This window comes from Chiloscyllium plagiosum, unplaced genomic scaffold (genome assembly GCF_037043375.1).
Source record: "Chiloscyllium plagiosum isolate Xiang-an unplaced genomic scaffold, Cpla_swu_hap1 HiC_scaffold_30, whole genome shotgun sequence".
Classification (NCBI taxonomy): Eukaryota; Metazoa; Chordata; class Chondrichthyes; order Orectolobiformes; family Hemiscylliidae; genus Chiloscyllium; species Chiloscyllium plagiosum.
In genome coordinates this window covers 37710707-37731938 of record NW_028270168.1, presented here as the reverse complement: position 1 = coordinate 37731938, position 21232 = coordinate 37710707, and positions in this window count along the sequence as shown.

Below are 21232 nucleotides of genomic sequence, written 5' to 3'. Positions count from 1 at the left end.
CAAAGAGCAATTGCTGACACAAATATGATAAACCATCTTCTACTTTGTGTGTTCCCTTTTGTTTTTTCAAGGTATATTTTCTTTCAGCTTTTCATGATTTCTTCGAAGACAGGTTCTCTCCAATGGTTGCACTGAACTCACCAGCAAAAGATGAATGACTTAATTTCTTGCTCTGTGTCAGACGATGGGTAGCTCTGCTGGCTGAAAGATATCCATAGAGTACTAAAATTAGTTCAAATACAGTACACAGTTTTATTTTGAATTATTTTTTCTTTGTCTCCCTCTGTGAAACTCAGCTAACAAAGGCAAAAATTTCTAATTCACAAATGAACAAAGCCCCACGTGTTTTATCACAGCAAACTATACTTTCTCAATGATGCTCTGTCTTTGTGTAAATATAACCCACATTTGGAGATCTAGTTTGGAGTTCGCATAATGGATCTCCTGAATGTTAAGAAGTGATATTAGCCCGTACAGAAATGCTATTTGCATCAAAATATATGTGCATGGTAATTCAATGGCATATTGCCCAGCAGTTTGCAAAGTGGTCCATTCCTGCTCAATGTTGAGTTGTTCAGAAATTGCACTATTTCTTTTTCAGTTTCAGCCAGTCAAATTATCTGAGAACACAAATATATATTGTTTTCTTGAGAGAAAGGGTCTGATTGCTTTACATTTTATAAAGTTGGCTCTTGGCTTGCTGGGCACCAGGTCAACCGGGTACACATTGCAGAGTCTGGCGCCAGTCATACTTCTTCGGATCTGCTTAAAGAGATGAAATATGGCAGCAGATAAGGAAGTACAAATTGTGTCAGTATGAGTGGAAAGTTGTAGCTCTCTGAGAGCTCTGTGATTTTGTTGAGTTTGTAGTTGGACCATCGATATTTGATTGCTGGCCAATGCAAATACACCTGGCGACCATGCAAATATACTGAGCCAACAATCAACTGATGTTGAGGAGAGGAGCAATTGATGTTCAGGAATGAAGAAATCCCCTTTTCTAGTTTTTGGGTCAAGGTTTGGCAATAATCCTGTCACATAGTCAAAGTGCCAAGGAAACACACCCTGCAAATACAATATGATTGATGTGACATTGTATGACCATTTTCTAAACAATGTCATGCACATCCCAGAGTGCTCAAATATAGTGTTATGCATATAATAAGAGGTTATGGCATTTATTTATTTACCAATCTCTCTTTTGAAAGATAAAATACTTGTTAGAAAACTCTACTAGAGGTCTTGATCAGAAATTCCATCTCCCTTCTTGCAAGTCCAATCTAACTACATGGGGTTATAGAAGTAGAATTAAAAAGATGCAGAATAACACATAAACACGCTATTTAGCTCAGCCAAGTCAAAACTCCCACGACACCAGGTTATAGTCCAACAGATTTATTTGAAAGAACAAGCTTTTAGAGTGCTGCTCCTTCATCTGATAGCTAGTGGGTTAGGATACCTTTGTGTCCAATGATTCTGTCCAACTCGCTATCTGACAAAGGAGCAGTGCTCTGCATGGACTATAACTTGGGGTCATGGGACTTTCAATTTCATCCAGAGTTTCGATCAAAGTGGTGCTGGGAAAGCATAGCAGGTCAGGCAGCATCCAAGGAGCAGGAAAATCGACGTTTCGGGCAAAAGCCCTTCCTCCGAAGAGCTTCTTGCTCCTCAGATGCTGCCTGACCTGCTGTGCTTTTCCAACACCATTCTGATCGAAACTCTGATTTCCAGCATCTGCAATCCTCACTTTTGCCTCGTTGATTATAACCTTACTGTGAATCCTCTTGCAAGGATTCCTACCTTGAAGAAGTTCTCCTCCTCTCTCCACAATAATCTCAGTGAGTCTCTCTCTCACTGCAAACCCCAGGTCATCTCCTCTGCCCTGAAGCTCTTCAACCATGTACTGAAACAGACTCGCTACCAGAGCCACATTTGCTTCCTCAGTGCCTGCCTCCGTAACCAACTGATCCCACTTGGATTTTGGACTACATTCAACCCAGCACAGTTCGGAACTGAACAGGACAAACAGTACAGACTACAGATTCAAAACCACCAGAAACAGTTCTCCTTCCGGATCCTCCGCTCCACACTCGCAGCAATGGGCCGGCACCTAACCTCTCTACAGTCAGCCCTGCCTCAGCTGAGGGCCACATTCTCTCAGAACTGCAAAGGACCCACTCTATACTATATAAAGAATTCATACTCTCAACAAACAGTATTCAACACCACCTTAAACATCAAAAACTGTAAGTACAACAAACGTTTACACACCCACCTCCAAAACCAGCGCTCCTCAAACATTCCAGAAGATTCCCCGACCTCTGGAACTGCTCGGATGCCATTAGCCATGTGGCTGGCACAGCTACCATCCCCACGATGATCGATGAAATCTCTTCCGCCACCATCATGGCCACTTCCACGGCCACTTCCGGCCCTCATGATTCCTCATGCACCACATGTGACATCCTTTCCGCCCCCTGCATCATTGCTGACGTCACCCTTTCAGCGACTTCCACCCCCTCTACTGCCGTGTTCACCACCACTTCCACCCCCACCAACTCACCTGCCTTCTGCCGACACGGTCCCCCACAGATCCCACTGTCACCATCCCTGCCCCCTGAGGGGAACACCACCCCTCTCATGACTCCACCCCCATTACCCCCACCACCACACCCACTCCAGTTACAGGCTCCTCCCCCACTCCCAGCTCCACAACTGCACCACGTCCTAGCTCCCAAGTTTTCACCATCCCCTCAGACCTTCCCCTCACTGAGGTGAACAGAGGGGTATAGATAGGGTTAATGACAGTTATCTTTTCCCTAGGACAGGGGTGGGGAACCTGCGGCCTTAAGGCCGCATGCAGCCTTCTAGGCCATTGTGTGTGGCCTTTTGAATGAATCCAAATTTTGCAGAACACATCTTTTATTTTTTTTTTGTCCTTTATTATTTTTATTTTAATCTTAAAATGAAAGTATTTAAAACACCAGAGAGTAAAAGAAAATTCAATGAAATAATCCTCACAGACTGACCGCCACAATTTAAAAAATTGGTAAGTCATAAGGGCTATTTCAACACCTGCTATGCTCATGATTTAGTTATAATGCAACTCTAGTAAGATTTTTACAAAATAATGTGAATTTTGAATAATATATAATTGAAGTTTCTTGGATGCAGCCTTATTAGATTACAACTAACATAATGCGGCCTTCCAACATGAAAAGGTTTCCCACCTCTGCCCTAGGATGAGGGATTTCAAGACTAGGGGGCATATTTTTAAGGTGAAGGGAGAGAGATTTTAAAAAGACATGGGGCAAATTCTTTTACACAGGGTGTTATTTGTGAGGAATGAACTTCCTGAGGAATGTGAGTGCAGTCACAACATTTAAAAGACACTTAGATAAGTACATGGAGAGGAAAGGTTTGGAGGGAGATGTGCCAGGAGCAGGCAAGTGTGCCTAGTTTAGTTTGGGATTAAGTTCAGCACGGACTGGTTGGACCGAAGGGTCTGTTTCCATGCTTTATGACTCTGAGTCTGTGACTATGACCCAGTGAGGAAGGGTGAACTGATCCTTTTCCTATCCCACTTCTCACCTTCACACAATGAAGTCTCAATTTTAAAAATCAGGTGATGGTACCAATTATGTATTTGCTGATTATATTTTATACAGCTCAGTATCATTAACAAGTCACCTAGGTCCCTGAAATCAGCAAAAAAATTGATTTATTGCAAAAAGCTTGCTTGAGCAAAGATAAAAAAAGACTATCCACAAAAGTTTTAAAATGTGCAAGTATATCTAACTACCCTTGAAATATCACACACACACACCACCTTCTGTAAACCTGCAAAAATAAAATTAAAAAGACTCTAGAAAGTGTTCTCTTGGAAGTTTCTTGACCAAATTACAGTTAAATTTAGGAAGAAGACTTATTCATTACCTAAGTGTTTTGCAGCCAAATTCACTTTGCTCACTGGTTGTTAGCACTGGGACATCTTCCTGGGTCTCGTGGGGCTGGTTGACACCTCTTTTCCTGGAGACAGTGGAAAATTCAGACGACTTCTGTCAGAACTCCATTTGTGGTGATGAATTCTTCTGGTGGATTTTCAACTTTTATGAGCGGGATTTCAGAGAAAGAGACGGATGGAAATCACAATTTACCTTGTGACGAGTTCCCTCTGGCTCTGTGTTCAAAACCTTTATTCTCAAGCACAAACTGAGTTAAGTGAATTCGCTCTGAAGGTATTGCATACTCTCTCTTCATTCAAGCAGCTTGTTCTTTGCAAATGCAACATTATTGCTGCTCCAGCCTGCATCCTTTACTTTGGAAAATGATTTTTAATCCAGAAAGTTCAAGAAATATCCAGCGACAATATTAAAATTAATACTTTCGATAATACATCTTTATATTGATGGTTTCTCGATAAGCTCACTTTCTCACTTCTTGTCCTTGGGACCCACCTCCTGCTTTCATGACCCCAAATTACTGACCACCCGATTTCTATTTGTGTTCCCATGTTAACTAACATTGCTCTGGTCCTCTCTCTTTAAGGGTTGTCCCTCTCTCCTGTAAATCATCATAACTCATCTCAAAAATACAACAGTTCTTTGATCAATGTACTTGCAAACCATCGATCCATATCCAACCTATTTCTTGTTTGAAGTTTTTGAACCTGTTATCTCCTCCCAACCCACTGCTTATCTTTCCCAGAACTTCTTGTAAAACCCCTCCCATCAGATTGCTTGCCACAATACACAAGCCCTCTTACTAAAATCATAGATATCATCCTCTATGACAGCGGCATGGGTAAACTATCAATACATAAAAGGTCTCAAGCTCTGTTCAGTCTTATAGTCACACCATTCTCCTCCAATGCCTCTCCATTGCTGTCTAGCTCAGTGGGACTGCTCTCATCCAATTCCATTCTTATCTATCTAAGTGTAGCCAAAGTATCAATGGATTCAATTTTCAACACTGTATCGTTACCTCCAGTGTCTCACCAAAATCTATCCTTGGCCCATTCCTACCTTATCTATATGCTCCCCCTCAGTAACATAATTTGAAAGCACATCATTAGTCTTCTTATATTTGCTGATGACACACAGCTCTTCCTGATTGCCATCTCTTCCATTCCTCCAAGTTGAGAATTGATCAGACTGCCTATTCATCATTCAGTCTTATAGTCTTATTCATCATTCAGTACTGGTTGAGCAGAACTTTCCTTCAATTTAATATTGGCAAACCTGAAATATTGTTTCTTGTATCCACTTAAATGCCATTTCCTAGGTCTCGACTCTATCGGTCTCTCTGACATTTTGAGTCTAAACTAATCTGTTTACAATTCTGCTGCAATTTTTGACCCAAGATGCATTTCTGACCACATTTTAAAGCCATTGCAAAAATCATTTATGTCTACCTCTATACCATTGTCTAACTTTGCTCTCGTTTCAGCACAGTTAGTGCTGAGATCCTCATTCATGTCTTTGATACCTCTATACTTCAAAATTCCAATGCACCCCATACTACTCTCCCACTTTCTACTCTCTGTAAACTTGTGGTGATCAAAAATGCTTTTGTTGCTGTCTTATCTCATACTGAGTCCCATTTACTTCTTACTCCTATGATCTCTGACTTCAACTCTGGCTTCGATTTTAAACTTCGCAAAGCCTTGACCTTGTCCTTCCCTATCTCTGTAGTCTCGTCCAGCCCCACAACCCTTTGTGCTTATCTGTTTCCTACCTCTGCAAAGTATTTGGACTTTTGAGCACCCTTAATTTTAATGACTCCATCATTGGTGTCTGGAACTTCAGCTGCCAAGGATGAAAGGTCTGAAAGCCCTTCCCCAAACTGCCCTGGCCCTTTGTGTCACCTTTTCTTTCCTTGAAGGCCCTCATTAAAACCTAGTTCTATGATGAGATCCTCGAACCTAATACCTTACATATGGCGGGATGTCATGTTTTGGTTTAAAATGCTCCTGTGAAGCTACTTGATATTTTTTAATACATTAATCGTGCCATACAGATATAACTTGTTTTTGTTGCTGTTAATTATGAACGCTATTGTCATAAGTCTATACTTCAACTTCCTTCTTTCAAATGATATTTCAATGCAACAAAGCAACAAATGGGAATTGACAAGGACAATGCTCCCTGATAGATTATAAAATATGGACTGAATTGTACCTTTTAAACTTTAGGATTCTGCTTTCTTCTCCAATAGGAATGATACACTTCAGCAAATGACTCACTTGAACCTTAAACAAGTTGAGCCAAGGAGAATATTCCTATTGCATTTTATCACTTGACTTATCAACAAATAATATCACACATCTCCCTGGAAACACATATCAATCCAGGAATTGCCAGATATTACTTTGTTTGAGAATAATTTGTTCAAATCGGCCTCCTGCCACTATGTTCTTTGATTAAAGTGTTCTGATTTTTCCAATTTTGTCTTCATTTCTGAAGTATTGCTCTAAGGATGCCAAACAGCTTCAGTGTCCCATTAGGTTTGCTGTTATTCGTGAATGAGGCTTGACTGTGATTGCTGGATGGTTCTTATGATCACAATAGGATTTCCACTAATTCCCAGTTTGCTTTTCGCCAGTATCTATATTTTCATTGCAAAGAACCAGTCCTTCAACTTACAGCAATATCACTGTGAGGACAGCCTGTGATTCAGATCTCATTTGTTATCAACGTTCATCCATGGTATAAAGTGGTTGGTTAGTTCTGTGCTTCTGTAGGCTCAGTCTTTCCACAATCATAACATGGTAGATGATGAAAAGGACAGAGCTTGTTGTTTGCATGTAGTGCCAAGGATTTGAACCACACTAAAGATTTAATTGTTGCTATGTCATGAAATGCAGAGAGTGAATGGTGTTGATTTGAACTTCCGTGCTCTCCAATCTGTTGAATCTACTTCAGGTCAACATTTAAAAGCAATCCCATTGACGTCAAATGACTGAGAAAGATTTATCTGTGAGTTGTGACCCTGCTGTTGTCATTGGGTCATTGCACGTGACATTGTGCCTTCATTCAGTAAATATTAATTCAGGAACCACAAAAAAGGTTCAGTGTTGGATTATAATTAACTGTAACTTATATGTATTAATAAATCACTGGAAATAATTTTTCAAAGTCTGAGTGATGAGGGCTGTGGCAAAATGTGTGACAGAATTGTTCTTAATTGTCGAGCTTGTTTGCAGAGTTTGGCAAGATAGAATCAAATATGAATGTGACGCACTGGGCTGTTAACAAAGCATTTCATGAGCAATAATGCCCTTTAATTAGGAATGCATTGTAGTTTAATGAGAAACTTGCCATCTCACTTTTTAAAAACGTAAAAAAATAGAATGACATGCTCCAAATGTTGGCATGGGCCGCACCAGACTTCGTGTCTAATGAGAAAACTCGACATGTTAAATGCAGAGCTGAGATTCCCAAGAGTATTTGAAGATCAGTCTCTGCAATTTCTCCTGCTTCTGAATAGATTGTCTGATATCGAGAGTGGCTATGGCTGGAGAAATTGGAAGTAAATATGTTGGCATACTCGTTAAGCTCTTGGAGAAGCTGTACAACCGGAGAGCTTAGGGAGAACTTGAGTTGCTGAGCAAGGTTTTAGATTAAGGCTCAAGATGGGATAGTCCTCAATTGGTAAGTTACTGGGTGAGAAGGGTTGAAACGCCTCCCTTCAGTATTCACCCAGTCTCTGTGTTTTTGCAACAGCATTCTTTTAAAAAAGGCATCTTTCCCTTATAGATATGTTTCTCCCAGAGCCAAGAAATTTATGTTTTGGAAGAAACCAACTGAACTCTGCTTTCATGAATAAATGAGAAAATGAGTTTATTAATTAGCAAGCATGAGAAGAAATAATAATGCAACACACAAATACACAGAAATGAGAAGTCATTCAAAAAAAAATTAAAGGAAACATGAATCTGTCTTTCTGTAGTCTTCACTATGAGTACATAGTGGAACACTGAGAGTCGAGCAGTTGATCTCAAGATTATTAGCCTTGCAGGCTAGCCATAATCATTTGGTTTGGGTCCTTTCTGAACTGGCGACCTGGCATTTGGAATGATATAATCCTTTACCTGCAACACAGTAATGACAAGTGGATGGTTCTTTGGCTCTGACTTCCACAGCGCACCAGCACTTGAACTCAGACTACAATACAGAAGCGTCTCAGCCCACCAACACACTCGAACAGTGTTGAAGCTCATTTATTTTTGAAGTAGAAAATGCAAATATGTCTCTTGCCCAGACTCCTGCCTTTTCTTCCACCCTGTTCAAAATCTGAGATACTCACCAGAGATTACAGTCAGTTTGGGGTGTGCTTCTTCTTTTGAGCCTTCAAGTGTGACATTCTAGAAATCCTTTCCTGACAGCCGCTGAAATTATATCCGCAGTCTTTTTAAAGCTGCATCTGTTTTTAAAAAAAAAACACACCAGTTGCAATTCAAAGTTCAGTACATTCATAGGTCACGACAACAGATGCATACTTGCAACTTAGTCTTATGATTTCAAGATTTTGTTTTTATTATAGTTCTTCTACTCTCACACAAAGCAAGAACCAAAAAAAGTATTCAAATTAAATGAATGCTACTTTTATCCCCCCAGTCTGTTGCCTTTAATCACTGATAAGTTCAAATGCAGTCTCTAGTGGAAATTTAGATTGATTGAACAGAAGATGGCACTGATGGTTATTGTTGCTTGTGATGGTTATAGCACACAAGATGATTGTCCAAGTTAGTTTGGGATTTTGCCTGCAATGATAAGATTTACAGATAAAGGTTTCTAGAGCCTTGTATACCAGTTCCAGCTCAGACATCGTGATCAACATGCAAGCTGTACAACAGCCTCAGTCCAGTACGTGACCAGGAAATGGGATCAGCCCAGAGACAGATACTTTGCACATGGGAGGCAAAGTAGCCGCAAGTATTCAATTTTTAAAGATCATGAAAAATGGTGATGTCAATTGAAAAACACAATCCACTTATTGTTTGCTTTTTATAGTTGGCATTGCAAGTTTAAAAATTCAATCTCCATTTTGAAATTAAAGCGCATTGTTCACCAAGTTAGTAAGGCAGAAAAAAAAGGATGTGCAATAAAAAAGAAGGAATATTGAATCAATTACTAGAGAAAGATGAAAGACCTAGTGAGAAAGTTGCAGTGGGAATTAGAAAACCATGCCCAGCAACTGGATTGAGGCAGTATACAATATGATAGACAAGTTAAACTTTGGGTTTAACCGTCACTCAGTTTATCTAAACCACCTGGGTTTGTCGTCAAATAGAGACAGCATATTTCCCAGTGGGAAGATCAGCAAGTTACAATGAGCTTCTCTTGAGATTCTTCTGAACATTCAATTTTACAGCATTGCAACCTGAATACTGATACATGACATAAATAATGGCGGAGGTGGAGTGGGTGGATAGTGGGAAGAGTTGTATGAAAAATGCATGTTCAGATTCAATGCAGGCAAGGTTTACTTTTCCTAAGGCCAACCTTTCGTTTAGTTTCATTGAGTGGCGGTACCTCACTTTTATTTAAATCTATCATTAAGACAAAACTGAAAACTGTGGCAAAACAGAAATATTGTTTCTGATATCCACTTAAATGCCATTTCCTAGATCTCGACTCCGTCACTCTCTCTGACATTTTGAATCTAAACCAATCTGTTTACAATTCTGCCACAAGTTTTGACCCAAGATGCATTTCTGATCACGTAATTTGCCACCGGTTCAAGGAGGCAAAAAATATTTTGATGGCAAAATATTGATGAAAGTAAAAAGCAAAGGGTTAACAGTATACTGTGGTTAGTTTGAAAGCTGTTCAATAGACCCAGTTCGCATTTTATGCTGCATAGCAGCAGCAATCAAAACAGAAATTTACCACTTGGTATCATCACGCAGCATTCCATTTCTCACTTAGACTATTCCTAAGTATGATGAGGTTTGTTATTTTCTGACACACAGTCTGTATTTTCCAGCTTTTTAAAAATAATTACTTTGCGGCAGCCATTTATGCAGATATAATAAAATCCGAAAGAAATGTAGATGCTGTAAATCAGAAACAAAAACAGAAATTGCTGTAAAAACTCAGCAGCTCTGGCAGCATCTGTGAAGAGAAATCAGAATTAACGTTTCAGGTCCGGTGACCCTTTCTCAGAATTGTTCTGAAGAAAGATCACCAGACTCAAAATGTTAACTCTGATTTCTCTTCACTGATGTTGCCAGACCTGCTGAGCTTTTCCAGCAATTTATACAGATATAATATTCTATGAATGTAGCTGTGACTCAATTGTTTGCACTGTTGTCTGTGTCAAAATTGTTTTCCCTTGTCAGCCAATCCAGAACGAGAGATCATAGCTTTAGGCTAAGAGGTGGCGGATTTAACACAGGTGAAGAGGAATTACTTTTCAAAGGATTGTGAAACTCTGGAATTCATAATCCCTGAATGTGGTGATCGACAAGACACCAAGTAAATTTGAAAAGGAAATAACTGGATAAAATTTTAATTCATGTCTGGTTAAAGGGTTATCAGGAGCAGGCAGGAAATGTGAGTTGAGACCCAGGTGAGATCAGCCATGTAGCAGAATCGAGGGGCTGAATTGCCTACTCCTGCTCCTAGTTCTTTTGTTCTTATAAGGTTTGGATTCCAGTTTCGCTCCAGGGATTGGAGGTTGGGTAAAAGGCAGGATTGTGAAACAGGTCAGTGCATCATAGTTTTGGGTCAGAGACGGGATACATCTCTGCATTGGGGGTGACATTTCCAGAGCTGAATCAATAGCAATGGGGGCTGCTCGCTCAGCGATGACAGGGGATCAACTTTGCACCATGAAATAAAAAAAAACAAACGCTGCCGATACTCAACAGGTGTGACAGCATATTTGGAGAGAGAAAAGTGGAGTTAATGTTTCGGACTGTTGTAGTCCACATGAATTTTTTGGAGGAATTATCGCTCTAGGAGGCACCACATAACAGAGCTTCCCTTGAGGAAAAATTGAGTTAATATTTTGACTGCTGACTATTGCTATCATAATTAAAGGACTACTTTTAAGCAGATTGAGGGATCAGTTGTCAGATTCCTCACCAAGTGCCAAGTACAGCAGGTGTCTGGAAGTGAAGTACCACAATTTGCCTGAGGAGCCCTCAAGGCATCTTGTCTTCACCCTCCAGAGCCACACTAGGGCTGCATCTATCAGTAGGCAGCAGGTGCAGTCTATCACATCAATGAGACTTAGCTTCTCAGGGCTGACTTTGAGGTCCCCATGAATTTATTGGAGGAATTATCTCTCTAGAGGCACCAAATGACGGAGTACCCCTTGAGGTACCCTCCTGCAGCAGCCATGCCAACCTCTGCTGGTTGGGCTGCTCTCCTTCCAAACTGTTAACCTTCTGATTGGGCTTACCCACTGTCCTTAATGGATAGCGAACACAAAGGGACCCTCCAGGAAAATTCCCTCTATGGTTGTTTTCAACATAAAAAAACTACTTTTTGATCAAGCTCCTAGTCATGTGATCTAATACAGATCTCTGAATGTGAATATTTGTATGTGTTTTCTGACACTCCTAAGAAACCAATTAAGACAATTGATAGAATTAAAAAGGCTTGGTATGAGTTGTTTTTTTGTAAAGCCATGCTTTCCTTTCTACCATTCAGCCTTCCTTTCTGTCATCCCTTTCTTTCCTATCTACCTGTCTCATCTCTCAGTGAAGTTAGAGATATTCACCTGCTGTAAACTGAGGGCTTTGTTTCTATAGCAGTGCTGCTTCACAGGAAAGGAAGATTAAACTTCCGAATGGTGATTTAAAAAAAGGACTAGAGTTTTAAAGGTAATTTATTCACCTTCAATGCCATCCTCACAAGGGGCTAACACCTTCACCATATTGTCTAGCTGTCACCATTGTCAACAGTTAACCCGAGAATGCAACTTTAAAAAAAAGGTTTTGTGATTTACACATGAAAGAAGTGAAACTATCACTGTATTCTAACAGATGAAAGGCTTAACAGACAATCAATTATTCAATGTATAATTTCAGTTACATCACACTGCAAATTATTGCTATAAATTCTGTGTTACGATCGAGCCCTCCACTATCACCTGATGAAGGAGCATCGCTCCGAAAGCTAGTGTGCTTCCAATTAAACCTATTGGACTATAACCTGGTGTTGTGTGATTTTTAACATTGAACAAATTGGGCCTGTTTTCTCTGCAGTTTGAAGAATTCAATAAAACCTACAAGATACTAATGATATAGGCAGGGTTGAATCAGGTGAGGTGTTTCCAATGGTTGGGGAATCTAGGTCAGAGGTACAGTTTCAAATAAGGAGGATGGCATTGAGGGTCTGAGATGAGCTTTTTATTACTCAAAGAGTGAAGACTCTGGAATTTTCAGCTCCCTTAAGGCATTGTGGGTTTGCCTGCAACTCATGGACTGCAGCAGTACAGGGGGAACAGCTCACCATCACCTTCTCGAGGGATGGGCAAGGGACATCAGCCTGCCAATGATACCCATATTCCATGAGTGAATCCAGAACACTGTGGAAGCTCAGTCTGTGAGTATGTTTAAAGAAGAGATTGAAAGATTTTCGCTTATTAATAGCTTGAAATGTAATATAGGGATAGCCAGGATATGGAGGTGTCGGTGTTGGACTGGGATGGATGAAGTTAAAAATCACACAACACCAGATTATAGTCCAACAGATTTATTTGGAAGTACAAGCTTTCAGACCACTGCTTCTTCATCAGGTAGCTACCTGATGAAGGAGCAGCGCTCCGAAAGCTTGTACTTCTAAGTAAACCTGCTAGATTATAACCTGATGTTGTGTGATTTTTAACAATGTAAGAATCGTGACCATAAAAGGCTTTAAAGAGTTCAATTAGCCTTGATTATATGAAATGATGAAAGAGGCTTGACAGGCTGAGTAACTGACTCCTTTTCCTATGTTGGTGCCTTTGATGGGGAAGTCGAATTTACTGCAGCGGCCTTTTTAATGTGTTAAACAATCATGGTGCTGAAGGATCTGAAATTTTAATTTAGTTACATTTTATAAAATTAGTTGTAATAACAATATGACTGTCACATTTGGATTGGGAGAGTTGTTGATTGGTGTTGGCGTTGGGTTACTGGAAGTCATAGAATCATGGAAACAGACCTTTCAGTCTGACTTGTCCATACCGACCATGTTTCTCCAAACTAAACTTGTTTGTCCGCATTTGGCCCATATCCCTTTCTTATTCATGTCCAATTCCAAATGTCTTTTAAATGTTGTAATTGTACCTGCATCTACCACTTCCTCTGGCAGTCCATTCCACATAAAAACCACCTTCTGCGTGAGAAAGTTGCCCCTTTTAAATCTTTCTCCTCTCACCTTAAAAATATGCCCTCTTGTTTTGAAATCCCCTACTCTCGGCAAAAAACATTTGCTATTCACCTTCTGCCAAAAAAAAAACTTGCTTGAGCAAACTTAATTGGTTCCAGAACAATCTAGAATGATTACAATGCGGTACACACTTGTGACAAATGGCAAACTGTTTGCTGGATGAGATTTCCAAAACTGTTTTCCTTGTGATATTTTCATGTTGCTTTTGATCTATTAGGTTTTTTGATAGAACAATGACATTATTTTCAAAGCATTCATTATATGCTGGGAGCTATTGTGGCTTGTTAAGCCAACTGACCATGTCTTCATATCCTCACCTGAGGAGTAGTACAGCAGGTTGAACATTGATTTAAACCTATACATTGATAGCAGATTAATTTCATTTTTCTTTAAATCATAGTTGTTTTCTTGAGGATCCTTTGCTGAAATTTACAGATTGGATCTTGTGGTCAATCTCCTTTTCGATTCTAAGATAAAGAAAACAATTGATCTGTAGCAAGCAATGATGGTTTGAGATAGTTTTCTTTCAGGTGAGACTGGTGAAGTAATATACTGAACTGCAGTTTGCAAGCTACAACAATGAATATACTGTGTGTGAAAATGTGCAGTAAAGACGATTCAAGTTCTTCTGTTTAGTGTATCACTATTAATTTACACTTAAGACATATGACGAAGTATATTATCACTACTAACACATTAATCTGCTATCTTTGTCACAGTCCTGTATTTTTGGTAGGTTTTGGCATTGTGTTCCTTATTTTTTTGCGATTTATTTCTGCATTTAGCATTCCACTCAGTTCTGACTTTTCTCCTCCATTGCCTGGATTCCTCCAATGTAATTACAACAATATGAGCTCCAAAGCTTGCTCCAATCAACAGTGGAATGGCATATTCCCAGAGCGTCTCATTATTTTGCACTTATCTAAAAAAAGTGACAAGATTAGATATCATTTTTCAAAGATTCATTATAATCATAATGAGCAATGATGTGAATATGGTTTAATGGGAACTATCTAAACCCATCCAGCTCTTATCTTCCCTCTTTGAATTGCAATCCATCCATTTCCTTCGAATAATCAGATTCCCTAGGTTTCATAGAATTAATGTGGGAAAACTTGGAAATCACTTATACCAAAACCACCATATTACAAACTTAAAGCTTAAATAAGCTTTTATTATTCTCTGCTTTTTTTTCGGGTTGCACAGTTCTCTTCTTTGTCAAGGTGGTCTTAAACTCATTGAAGGAATGTTCATGTCGAAAGTGAAGCATTTTCTTTCCTCTGGCATTGTCCAATCAATTGAGAATAGAGCAGCCACATTGCCAATGTTTTAAAGTAAAGGGCAAACTAAATGACTGTGAAAGTAATTGCTGCTTATTGTTGACTTGTGTTTTTACGAACCAGAGAATGAAAGATGCACATAGAGGCCAGGGACCACAAACAAAGCTGAGTTCAGATGAAAAGATGCATTCCAGAAAAAGACAATGTTTCTTTTTCAGTTTGTAGAAGTCTTCATGAGCATCAGAGTTTGAAGGAAGACATAACCTGTTTTAGCCATCCAAGGCACCAACATAGGAAAAGGAGTCAGTTACTCAGCCTGTCAAGCCTCTTTCATCATTTCATATAATCAAGGCTAATTGAACTCTTTAAAGCCTTTTATGGTCACGATTCTTACATTGTTAAAAATTACACAACACCAGGTTATAATCCAGCAGGTTTACTTAGAAGTACAAGCTTTCGGAGCGCGGCTCCTTCATCAGGTAGCTACCTGATGAAGAAGCAGTGGTCTGAAAGCTTGTACTTCCAAATAAATCTGTTGGACTATAATCTGGCTTGTACTTGCCCCAACAAAATATCTCAAACTTAAACTTCGAGGAGCATTTTCACTGAATCACTTATATATTCAAATTCCCACGCATACCATTTCTTAAGTTTAGACTACGTCATTTCACATTGTTTCCTTAAGGGGAAACCTCGCATTGCATCAAACTTCATTCAGCTCAAGTTTCAGCCTCAAGATGAATTTATTAATGTTATGATATGAGTCAGTTATCAGCTGATATCACCTTTGCTTTTGAATCAATTCCCAAATGATAATATATTGTGAACTTTCATCACAGCATATGCAATTAAAAGCATCAACTAAAATACCTCAATTGGCTCAGACAATCAAACAACAGGTAATTAATTCAAATTACACTCTAATATTACTGAAGAAGTCAAATCTCAGGTTGAATCCCTGCCAGATAGACTATAAGTTTTAGTTTTGCAATTAGGTTATCACAGTTGGAAGTCCCTTAACATATTCAGACTAGGGATATGTTTATTTCACAAAATGAGAGAAAAACAACAAAGCTACATTTTGACAAAGTGGAAGGATCTTATCATAAACAGGAAAGATTCAACTTTTCTCCTCTAACAATATCCTTTACAGGCACTCAACCCCACTGAAATGTCACTTCTTTGTTCGCTTTCAATTTTCTTTTGCAGCTGACAAGGTTGCAAGCGTTTCCTTTTGGTGACTAACACTCCCACTAAATATGATTCTGTCCTTTACTATCTCTCTCTAAGACACACAACAAGCTAATTCATTAACTTCCCTTCACTGAACGCTAAGGAAAAACACAGGCTTTTTTTCAGTCCTGTCTACTTGGATGGCTAAAACAGGTTATGTCTTTCTTCAAACTCTGATGCTCATGAAGACTTCTACAAATCGAAAAAGAAACATTGTCTTTTTCTGGAATGCATCTTTTCATCTGAACTCAGCTTTGTTTGTGGTCCCTGGCCTCTATGTGCATCTTTCATTCTCTGGTTCATAAAAACACAAGTCAACAATAAGCAGCAATTACTTTCACAGTCATTTAGTTTGCTCTTTACTTTTTAAAAAAATCTTTACAGCATCGAAAAGCAAAAACTCATTTACCTCTGCTTTAGAATCAAGTTCTAAAACAATAATATATTGTAAACTTTCATCACAGTGTATGCAAATTAAAAGCATCAACAAAAATACCTGAATTGGCTCAGACAATCAAACAGCAGGTAATTAATTCAAATTACACTCCAGCACACAATTTCAATCTTATACTCCAGTGCAATGAACAAAGGCCCCATTAGCCTCTCAGAATGGATGGAATTATCAATTGGCATTACGTATTGTTATTTTTCCTCATGTAGTGGCAATATATATCCATTAACTAATATCACAAAAACAATAATGTCTCCTTGTATCTTGCAACTTTGGAGAATTATTAACTCCAAATTTCTTGCACCCACATCCATTTTCTTGTCTTTGCGATCTGTTTGTTCTTCACCAGGTGCATCCCTTGGTAGCATTTATGCTTCCTGCCTGATCTAGTGCTCCTGTTAAACCCTACTAATATAAGGAAAACAACCAGGAGCTGGTTGTGGGGTTCCCTAAAGCACACCCTGAGCTCTGTGTACCAATATTACCTTAAGGTAAGTCATTAGCAGTGTCCAAAGCCAGCTCCTTGAGCTGTATAGAAACAATGAGATGAGACGCCATTTCTCAGCTTATCATTTTGTTCTTTCCCTCACTGGGGTTGCAAAGAGAATGTAATAAAGGATAAAATCTGTCACAGAGATGTCATTGCCTATTGTGTTTTGTTTTGGACAAATGTAGGCAGATATAGCATGTCAAGGGAAAATGCAGAAATCCTCAATTCTGTGTTGCCCAGTTAAATTTGATCATTAACTATGAAAATGACAACAATAATAGTGGTTTAGCTGTGCACTAAGCAATATGGTACAAAACACCTTATACAGTGAAATACAGTGAAATCTTCGTCAACTTAATGCCAAGCACCATTCTTTGGATATATTTGCAGTTGAAGATTAGTATTCTGGTATGAACTCATCAGACTTAATACATCTACCAGATTTTTGAACAACAGTTGCGAACTTCTTTGACTATCAGAATGATTGTTGTGGAAGTTGATTCATTGAATCAAACCTGCCATTTGTTAGCTGTATATCCAGAGCACCATTTGATGCTGCCTTACTTTATTCATGATGAGGCTTGCTAAAGTGACCGTTTGATGCAAGGTGGTTGTCCTGATCAGTTAGGCTAACCACAATAAGACCTCCCCTCTCCATGAAATGTTGCTAGTCCTTAATTGATTACAAAGTCTAATACTTTCTTTTATTTTTTGCATATTTTCAACATAGTAACTGATAAGCAGTAGCCAAAGAAATAAAGTGCAGAGACTATTCAAACCTCACTCCCCCAACTCCGCTATTGTTTTCCCATTTTAACAACATAGGTTGTTCTGCCGTAATGCATGTTTCAGCACGGGTTGGCTATAATGCAATTGATGAATTGTGGATTTTGTTTGGAGAATAAAATTTTGTACTGAATGGGTACAACAATTTTCTTTTAGCAATCTTCTACAACGTGATTTTCTGCAGCAGTTTTCCGTAACACAATTTTCTACAGCATGAGGCTGCAGAGGAACACATTATAGCAGAACAACCTGTAAATGCACACTAAATGCTGAAGTCTGCTTGCAAACATCAGGAGAATTGAGACCACATACTGAGTGGCATTGCTTTTACTAATATTTAGTTTGTTAACCAAAATTGCAAGTGAAATGACCGCTCGACCAGTATGTAGTACCAGGATAGGGCTTTTTGAGGTAGTTCACTCCCACCAATCCTCCTTTGTCTTTGTCTTGGGCCTATTTCAGAATTAGTGGTAGAAGATACACCACCATGAAGTACCCACTGAAAAGGCACAATTCTGAGATAACAAGAAGGTTATTTTCATTATAGCAATAAGCGTAACTGTATTTGGTCAGGAAAAATTACTAGGACAATTAAAAACAAAACAAAACTGCTGCTGCTGCTGAAGATCTGAAACAAAAACAGGAAGTGCCAGATAAGCCCAGCAGGTCTGGCAGCATCTGTGAAGAGAAACAGAGCTTGCACTTCCAGTCTGATATGACTGCACAATGCTGCCAGACATGCTGAGTTTTTCAAGTACTTTGATTTTACTTATAATTACTAGGACCTTCAGCAACTTGTACAGATATGTCTCCCTTCAAAAGCAAGTCTGGAGCTTCTTGTGTCCACCCTTCCTGAAGAAGGGCCTGTGCCCGAAACGTCGAATCTCCTGTTCCCTGGATGCTGCCTGACCTGCTGTGCTGTTCCAGCAATAAAGTTTCAACTTTGATCTCCAGCATCTGCAGACCTCACTTTCTCCACCCAGTATGAACTGTGTATACATCAATAAAATGTAGATGCTATGTAAAGTGAACATTAAGTACTTCAGAACCATCCCCTTATGGAACTACTACCGTCAATGAAAAGATTCTAAGGAAGGGTGGAGAAATAAAACAAAGAATTAAATTTTGCATCTAGGGATAGGTAAAGGTCGTGAGATAACTGAGCATCACTGGCAAGACCAGTATTTATTGTCCCATATGTAATTATGTTTGAACTAAATGGCCACCTGGACCATTGTGCAGAGGAGAATTGAGGAACAACCATATTTCTGAGAGTCTGGAAAAACGTTAATGGTAGACTAAGTGAGGATTTCCTTCATTAAAGTGGGCATTAAGGACATTTTCAAGGACAATTGATAGTTTTGTGGTCCCATTTACTGAGAGTCATTTTTGATGACAGTTTATTTTTATTGATTTAATTTAAATTTCACCAGCTGCCCAGGGTGGAATTTGAACTCGTCCTCAGTGCATTGGCCTGGATCACTGGAATACGAGTCTTGTGATATTCCCACTTCATCACTGTCTCCCCATAAATCAAAACAGAAAAAGCCAGAAATGACAGACAGGCATGATCTGTGGGAAGTCAGGATACTTCATGCCTAAAATTCCCCTCCAGGACTGCAGGATATTTTACAAGTTTCAATGACTGCAAAATATTAGTCTTCAACTCAGTAGACCGTTCACAAGTATCATTAATGAAATATAGAATTGACTCTTAAATTTTGATGTTAAAGTGGAAGGAATATTGACATCTCAAAACAAATTACGTTCTGCTCAGTGGATCCCTTCCTTATCTATTTAATATCTCTCGAGAGTCTCTTGTGCCACTGTTTGATCCAACTGCAAGTTAATACAAGAAACTAATGGATCTATTACTTTGATTTCATTTGAAGGAAAGTTCCTGAAAGGAATAATTATCTCCATATGACTTTGTGGGCAGGAAGAATCATTGGAGATTCTCAATGTGGCTTCCCAGGCAGGTTAAATTATTTGAGCAGTTTGGTAGAAGGTATCCCAATTGACAATGCATAGTGTCTTCTGAATCACAATGTACACAGTTAGCCACTTTATAACTCTGAATTACCGAAATCCGAAAGATTTTGGGTCAGACAGGAAGTTTGTTGCATTTTATAGCTTGAAGGCTGTTACTCATGGTAGGGATTCTGTGTGGGAACTTTGTATATTTAATGCCGAGAGAGAAAGATTCTTGATCGGGGAATTCAAGGGCCACAGGAGAAATGCAGAAAAGGGGAAATGAGGAATGTCAGATCAGCCAAGATCTTGTGGATTGGCAGAGCAGGCTGGAGATGCCAAATGATGTACTCCTATTCCTATTTCGACTGGCCTTAAGATCTTATGGCAGATTGAAATCACTGGAGACCAATAGAGTTTCATGATCAGACTATTGCTGTTCATTATCTAGACTAAAAATCTATATGAAAGAATTGAAGACACTGAGAGTTTCTTAAATGATTGCAATCCTTGGAGTTTATGGGCACCGACAGTGCGATTAGGATGGAAATTCGAGGATTTGGGCCCACTGACATTAAAGGAACAGTGATATATTCCAATCAAGATGGTATGTGGATTGGAAGAGAACTTCCAATGTGCTGGTGTTCCCATGCATCTGCTACCCTTGACCTTCAGCTGGGAGAAAGTTTTGTAGAATTGGTTGTACTTTCTTTTGTTTGCTTCTTTAAGGAGATTACATGGGGCTTGGTATATGAGGGGTGTGGTAGTGGGGAAGAAGACGTTGATCAATCTTTGGCAAGTTTACATGGGTAGGGGCTGGGAGGATTTCCAAGCCCAGTATAATTGTTTGAATTTAGTTTTTGAAAAGTAATCATTATCAATCAGGAAAGTGAAGATAAGGCTGTTTCTTTGTCAGACAGCATCACATTTTAACAGATACCCTTCAGGGAAAGAAATTTGTCATTACCTATGTGGCCTGTTTATGACTCCTGTTACACACAAACATGATTTGACTCTAAACTGTCTTTTGAAGTGGCCCAACAAGCCATCCAGTTGCATCAAATCAGAGATTTTTTTTCTCTCTCTCTTTCCAGGGGAATTACAAGTGGAGATTAATTGCTGACTTTATTAATGATTCACAGATCCTGAGAATTAAAACTAATATTATCTGCTGAGTATGCTTCATTTTCCATCCATCCGTTTTACATGTTATTTTGCCCATATCACTACACAGAGCTTTTTGAATGTTCTTTCCACACTTTTTCATTGAAGATGTCAATGACTTCTGACCCCAGCAACATTTCTCACCAGTGGTAAAAATACCTGACAATTCACAGTTACAAATAGTGCAAATGATTTGCTACATTGTCAGTTTAATTATTTCACCCTGCATAGAAATGTTTCAAGTTTCAGACAATAGATGCAAATTTTTGTTTATAAAAATCAGAATATCAGTCCATTCTCACAGCCTGGAGGCAGAAAGTAAGCTTGACCATTTAATTATCATGTTGATTCTAACCAGATGAGCTTCACTGAGTTTGCCAAGTGAGATCACTTTCCAGAGGGAGTACTTGAATGGTAGGGGCCTTTCGGGGATGCAACTCATTAAACACAGCTCCATTTTACCTGCAGT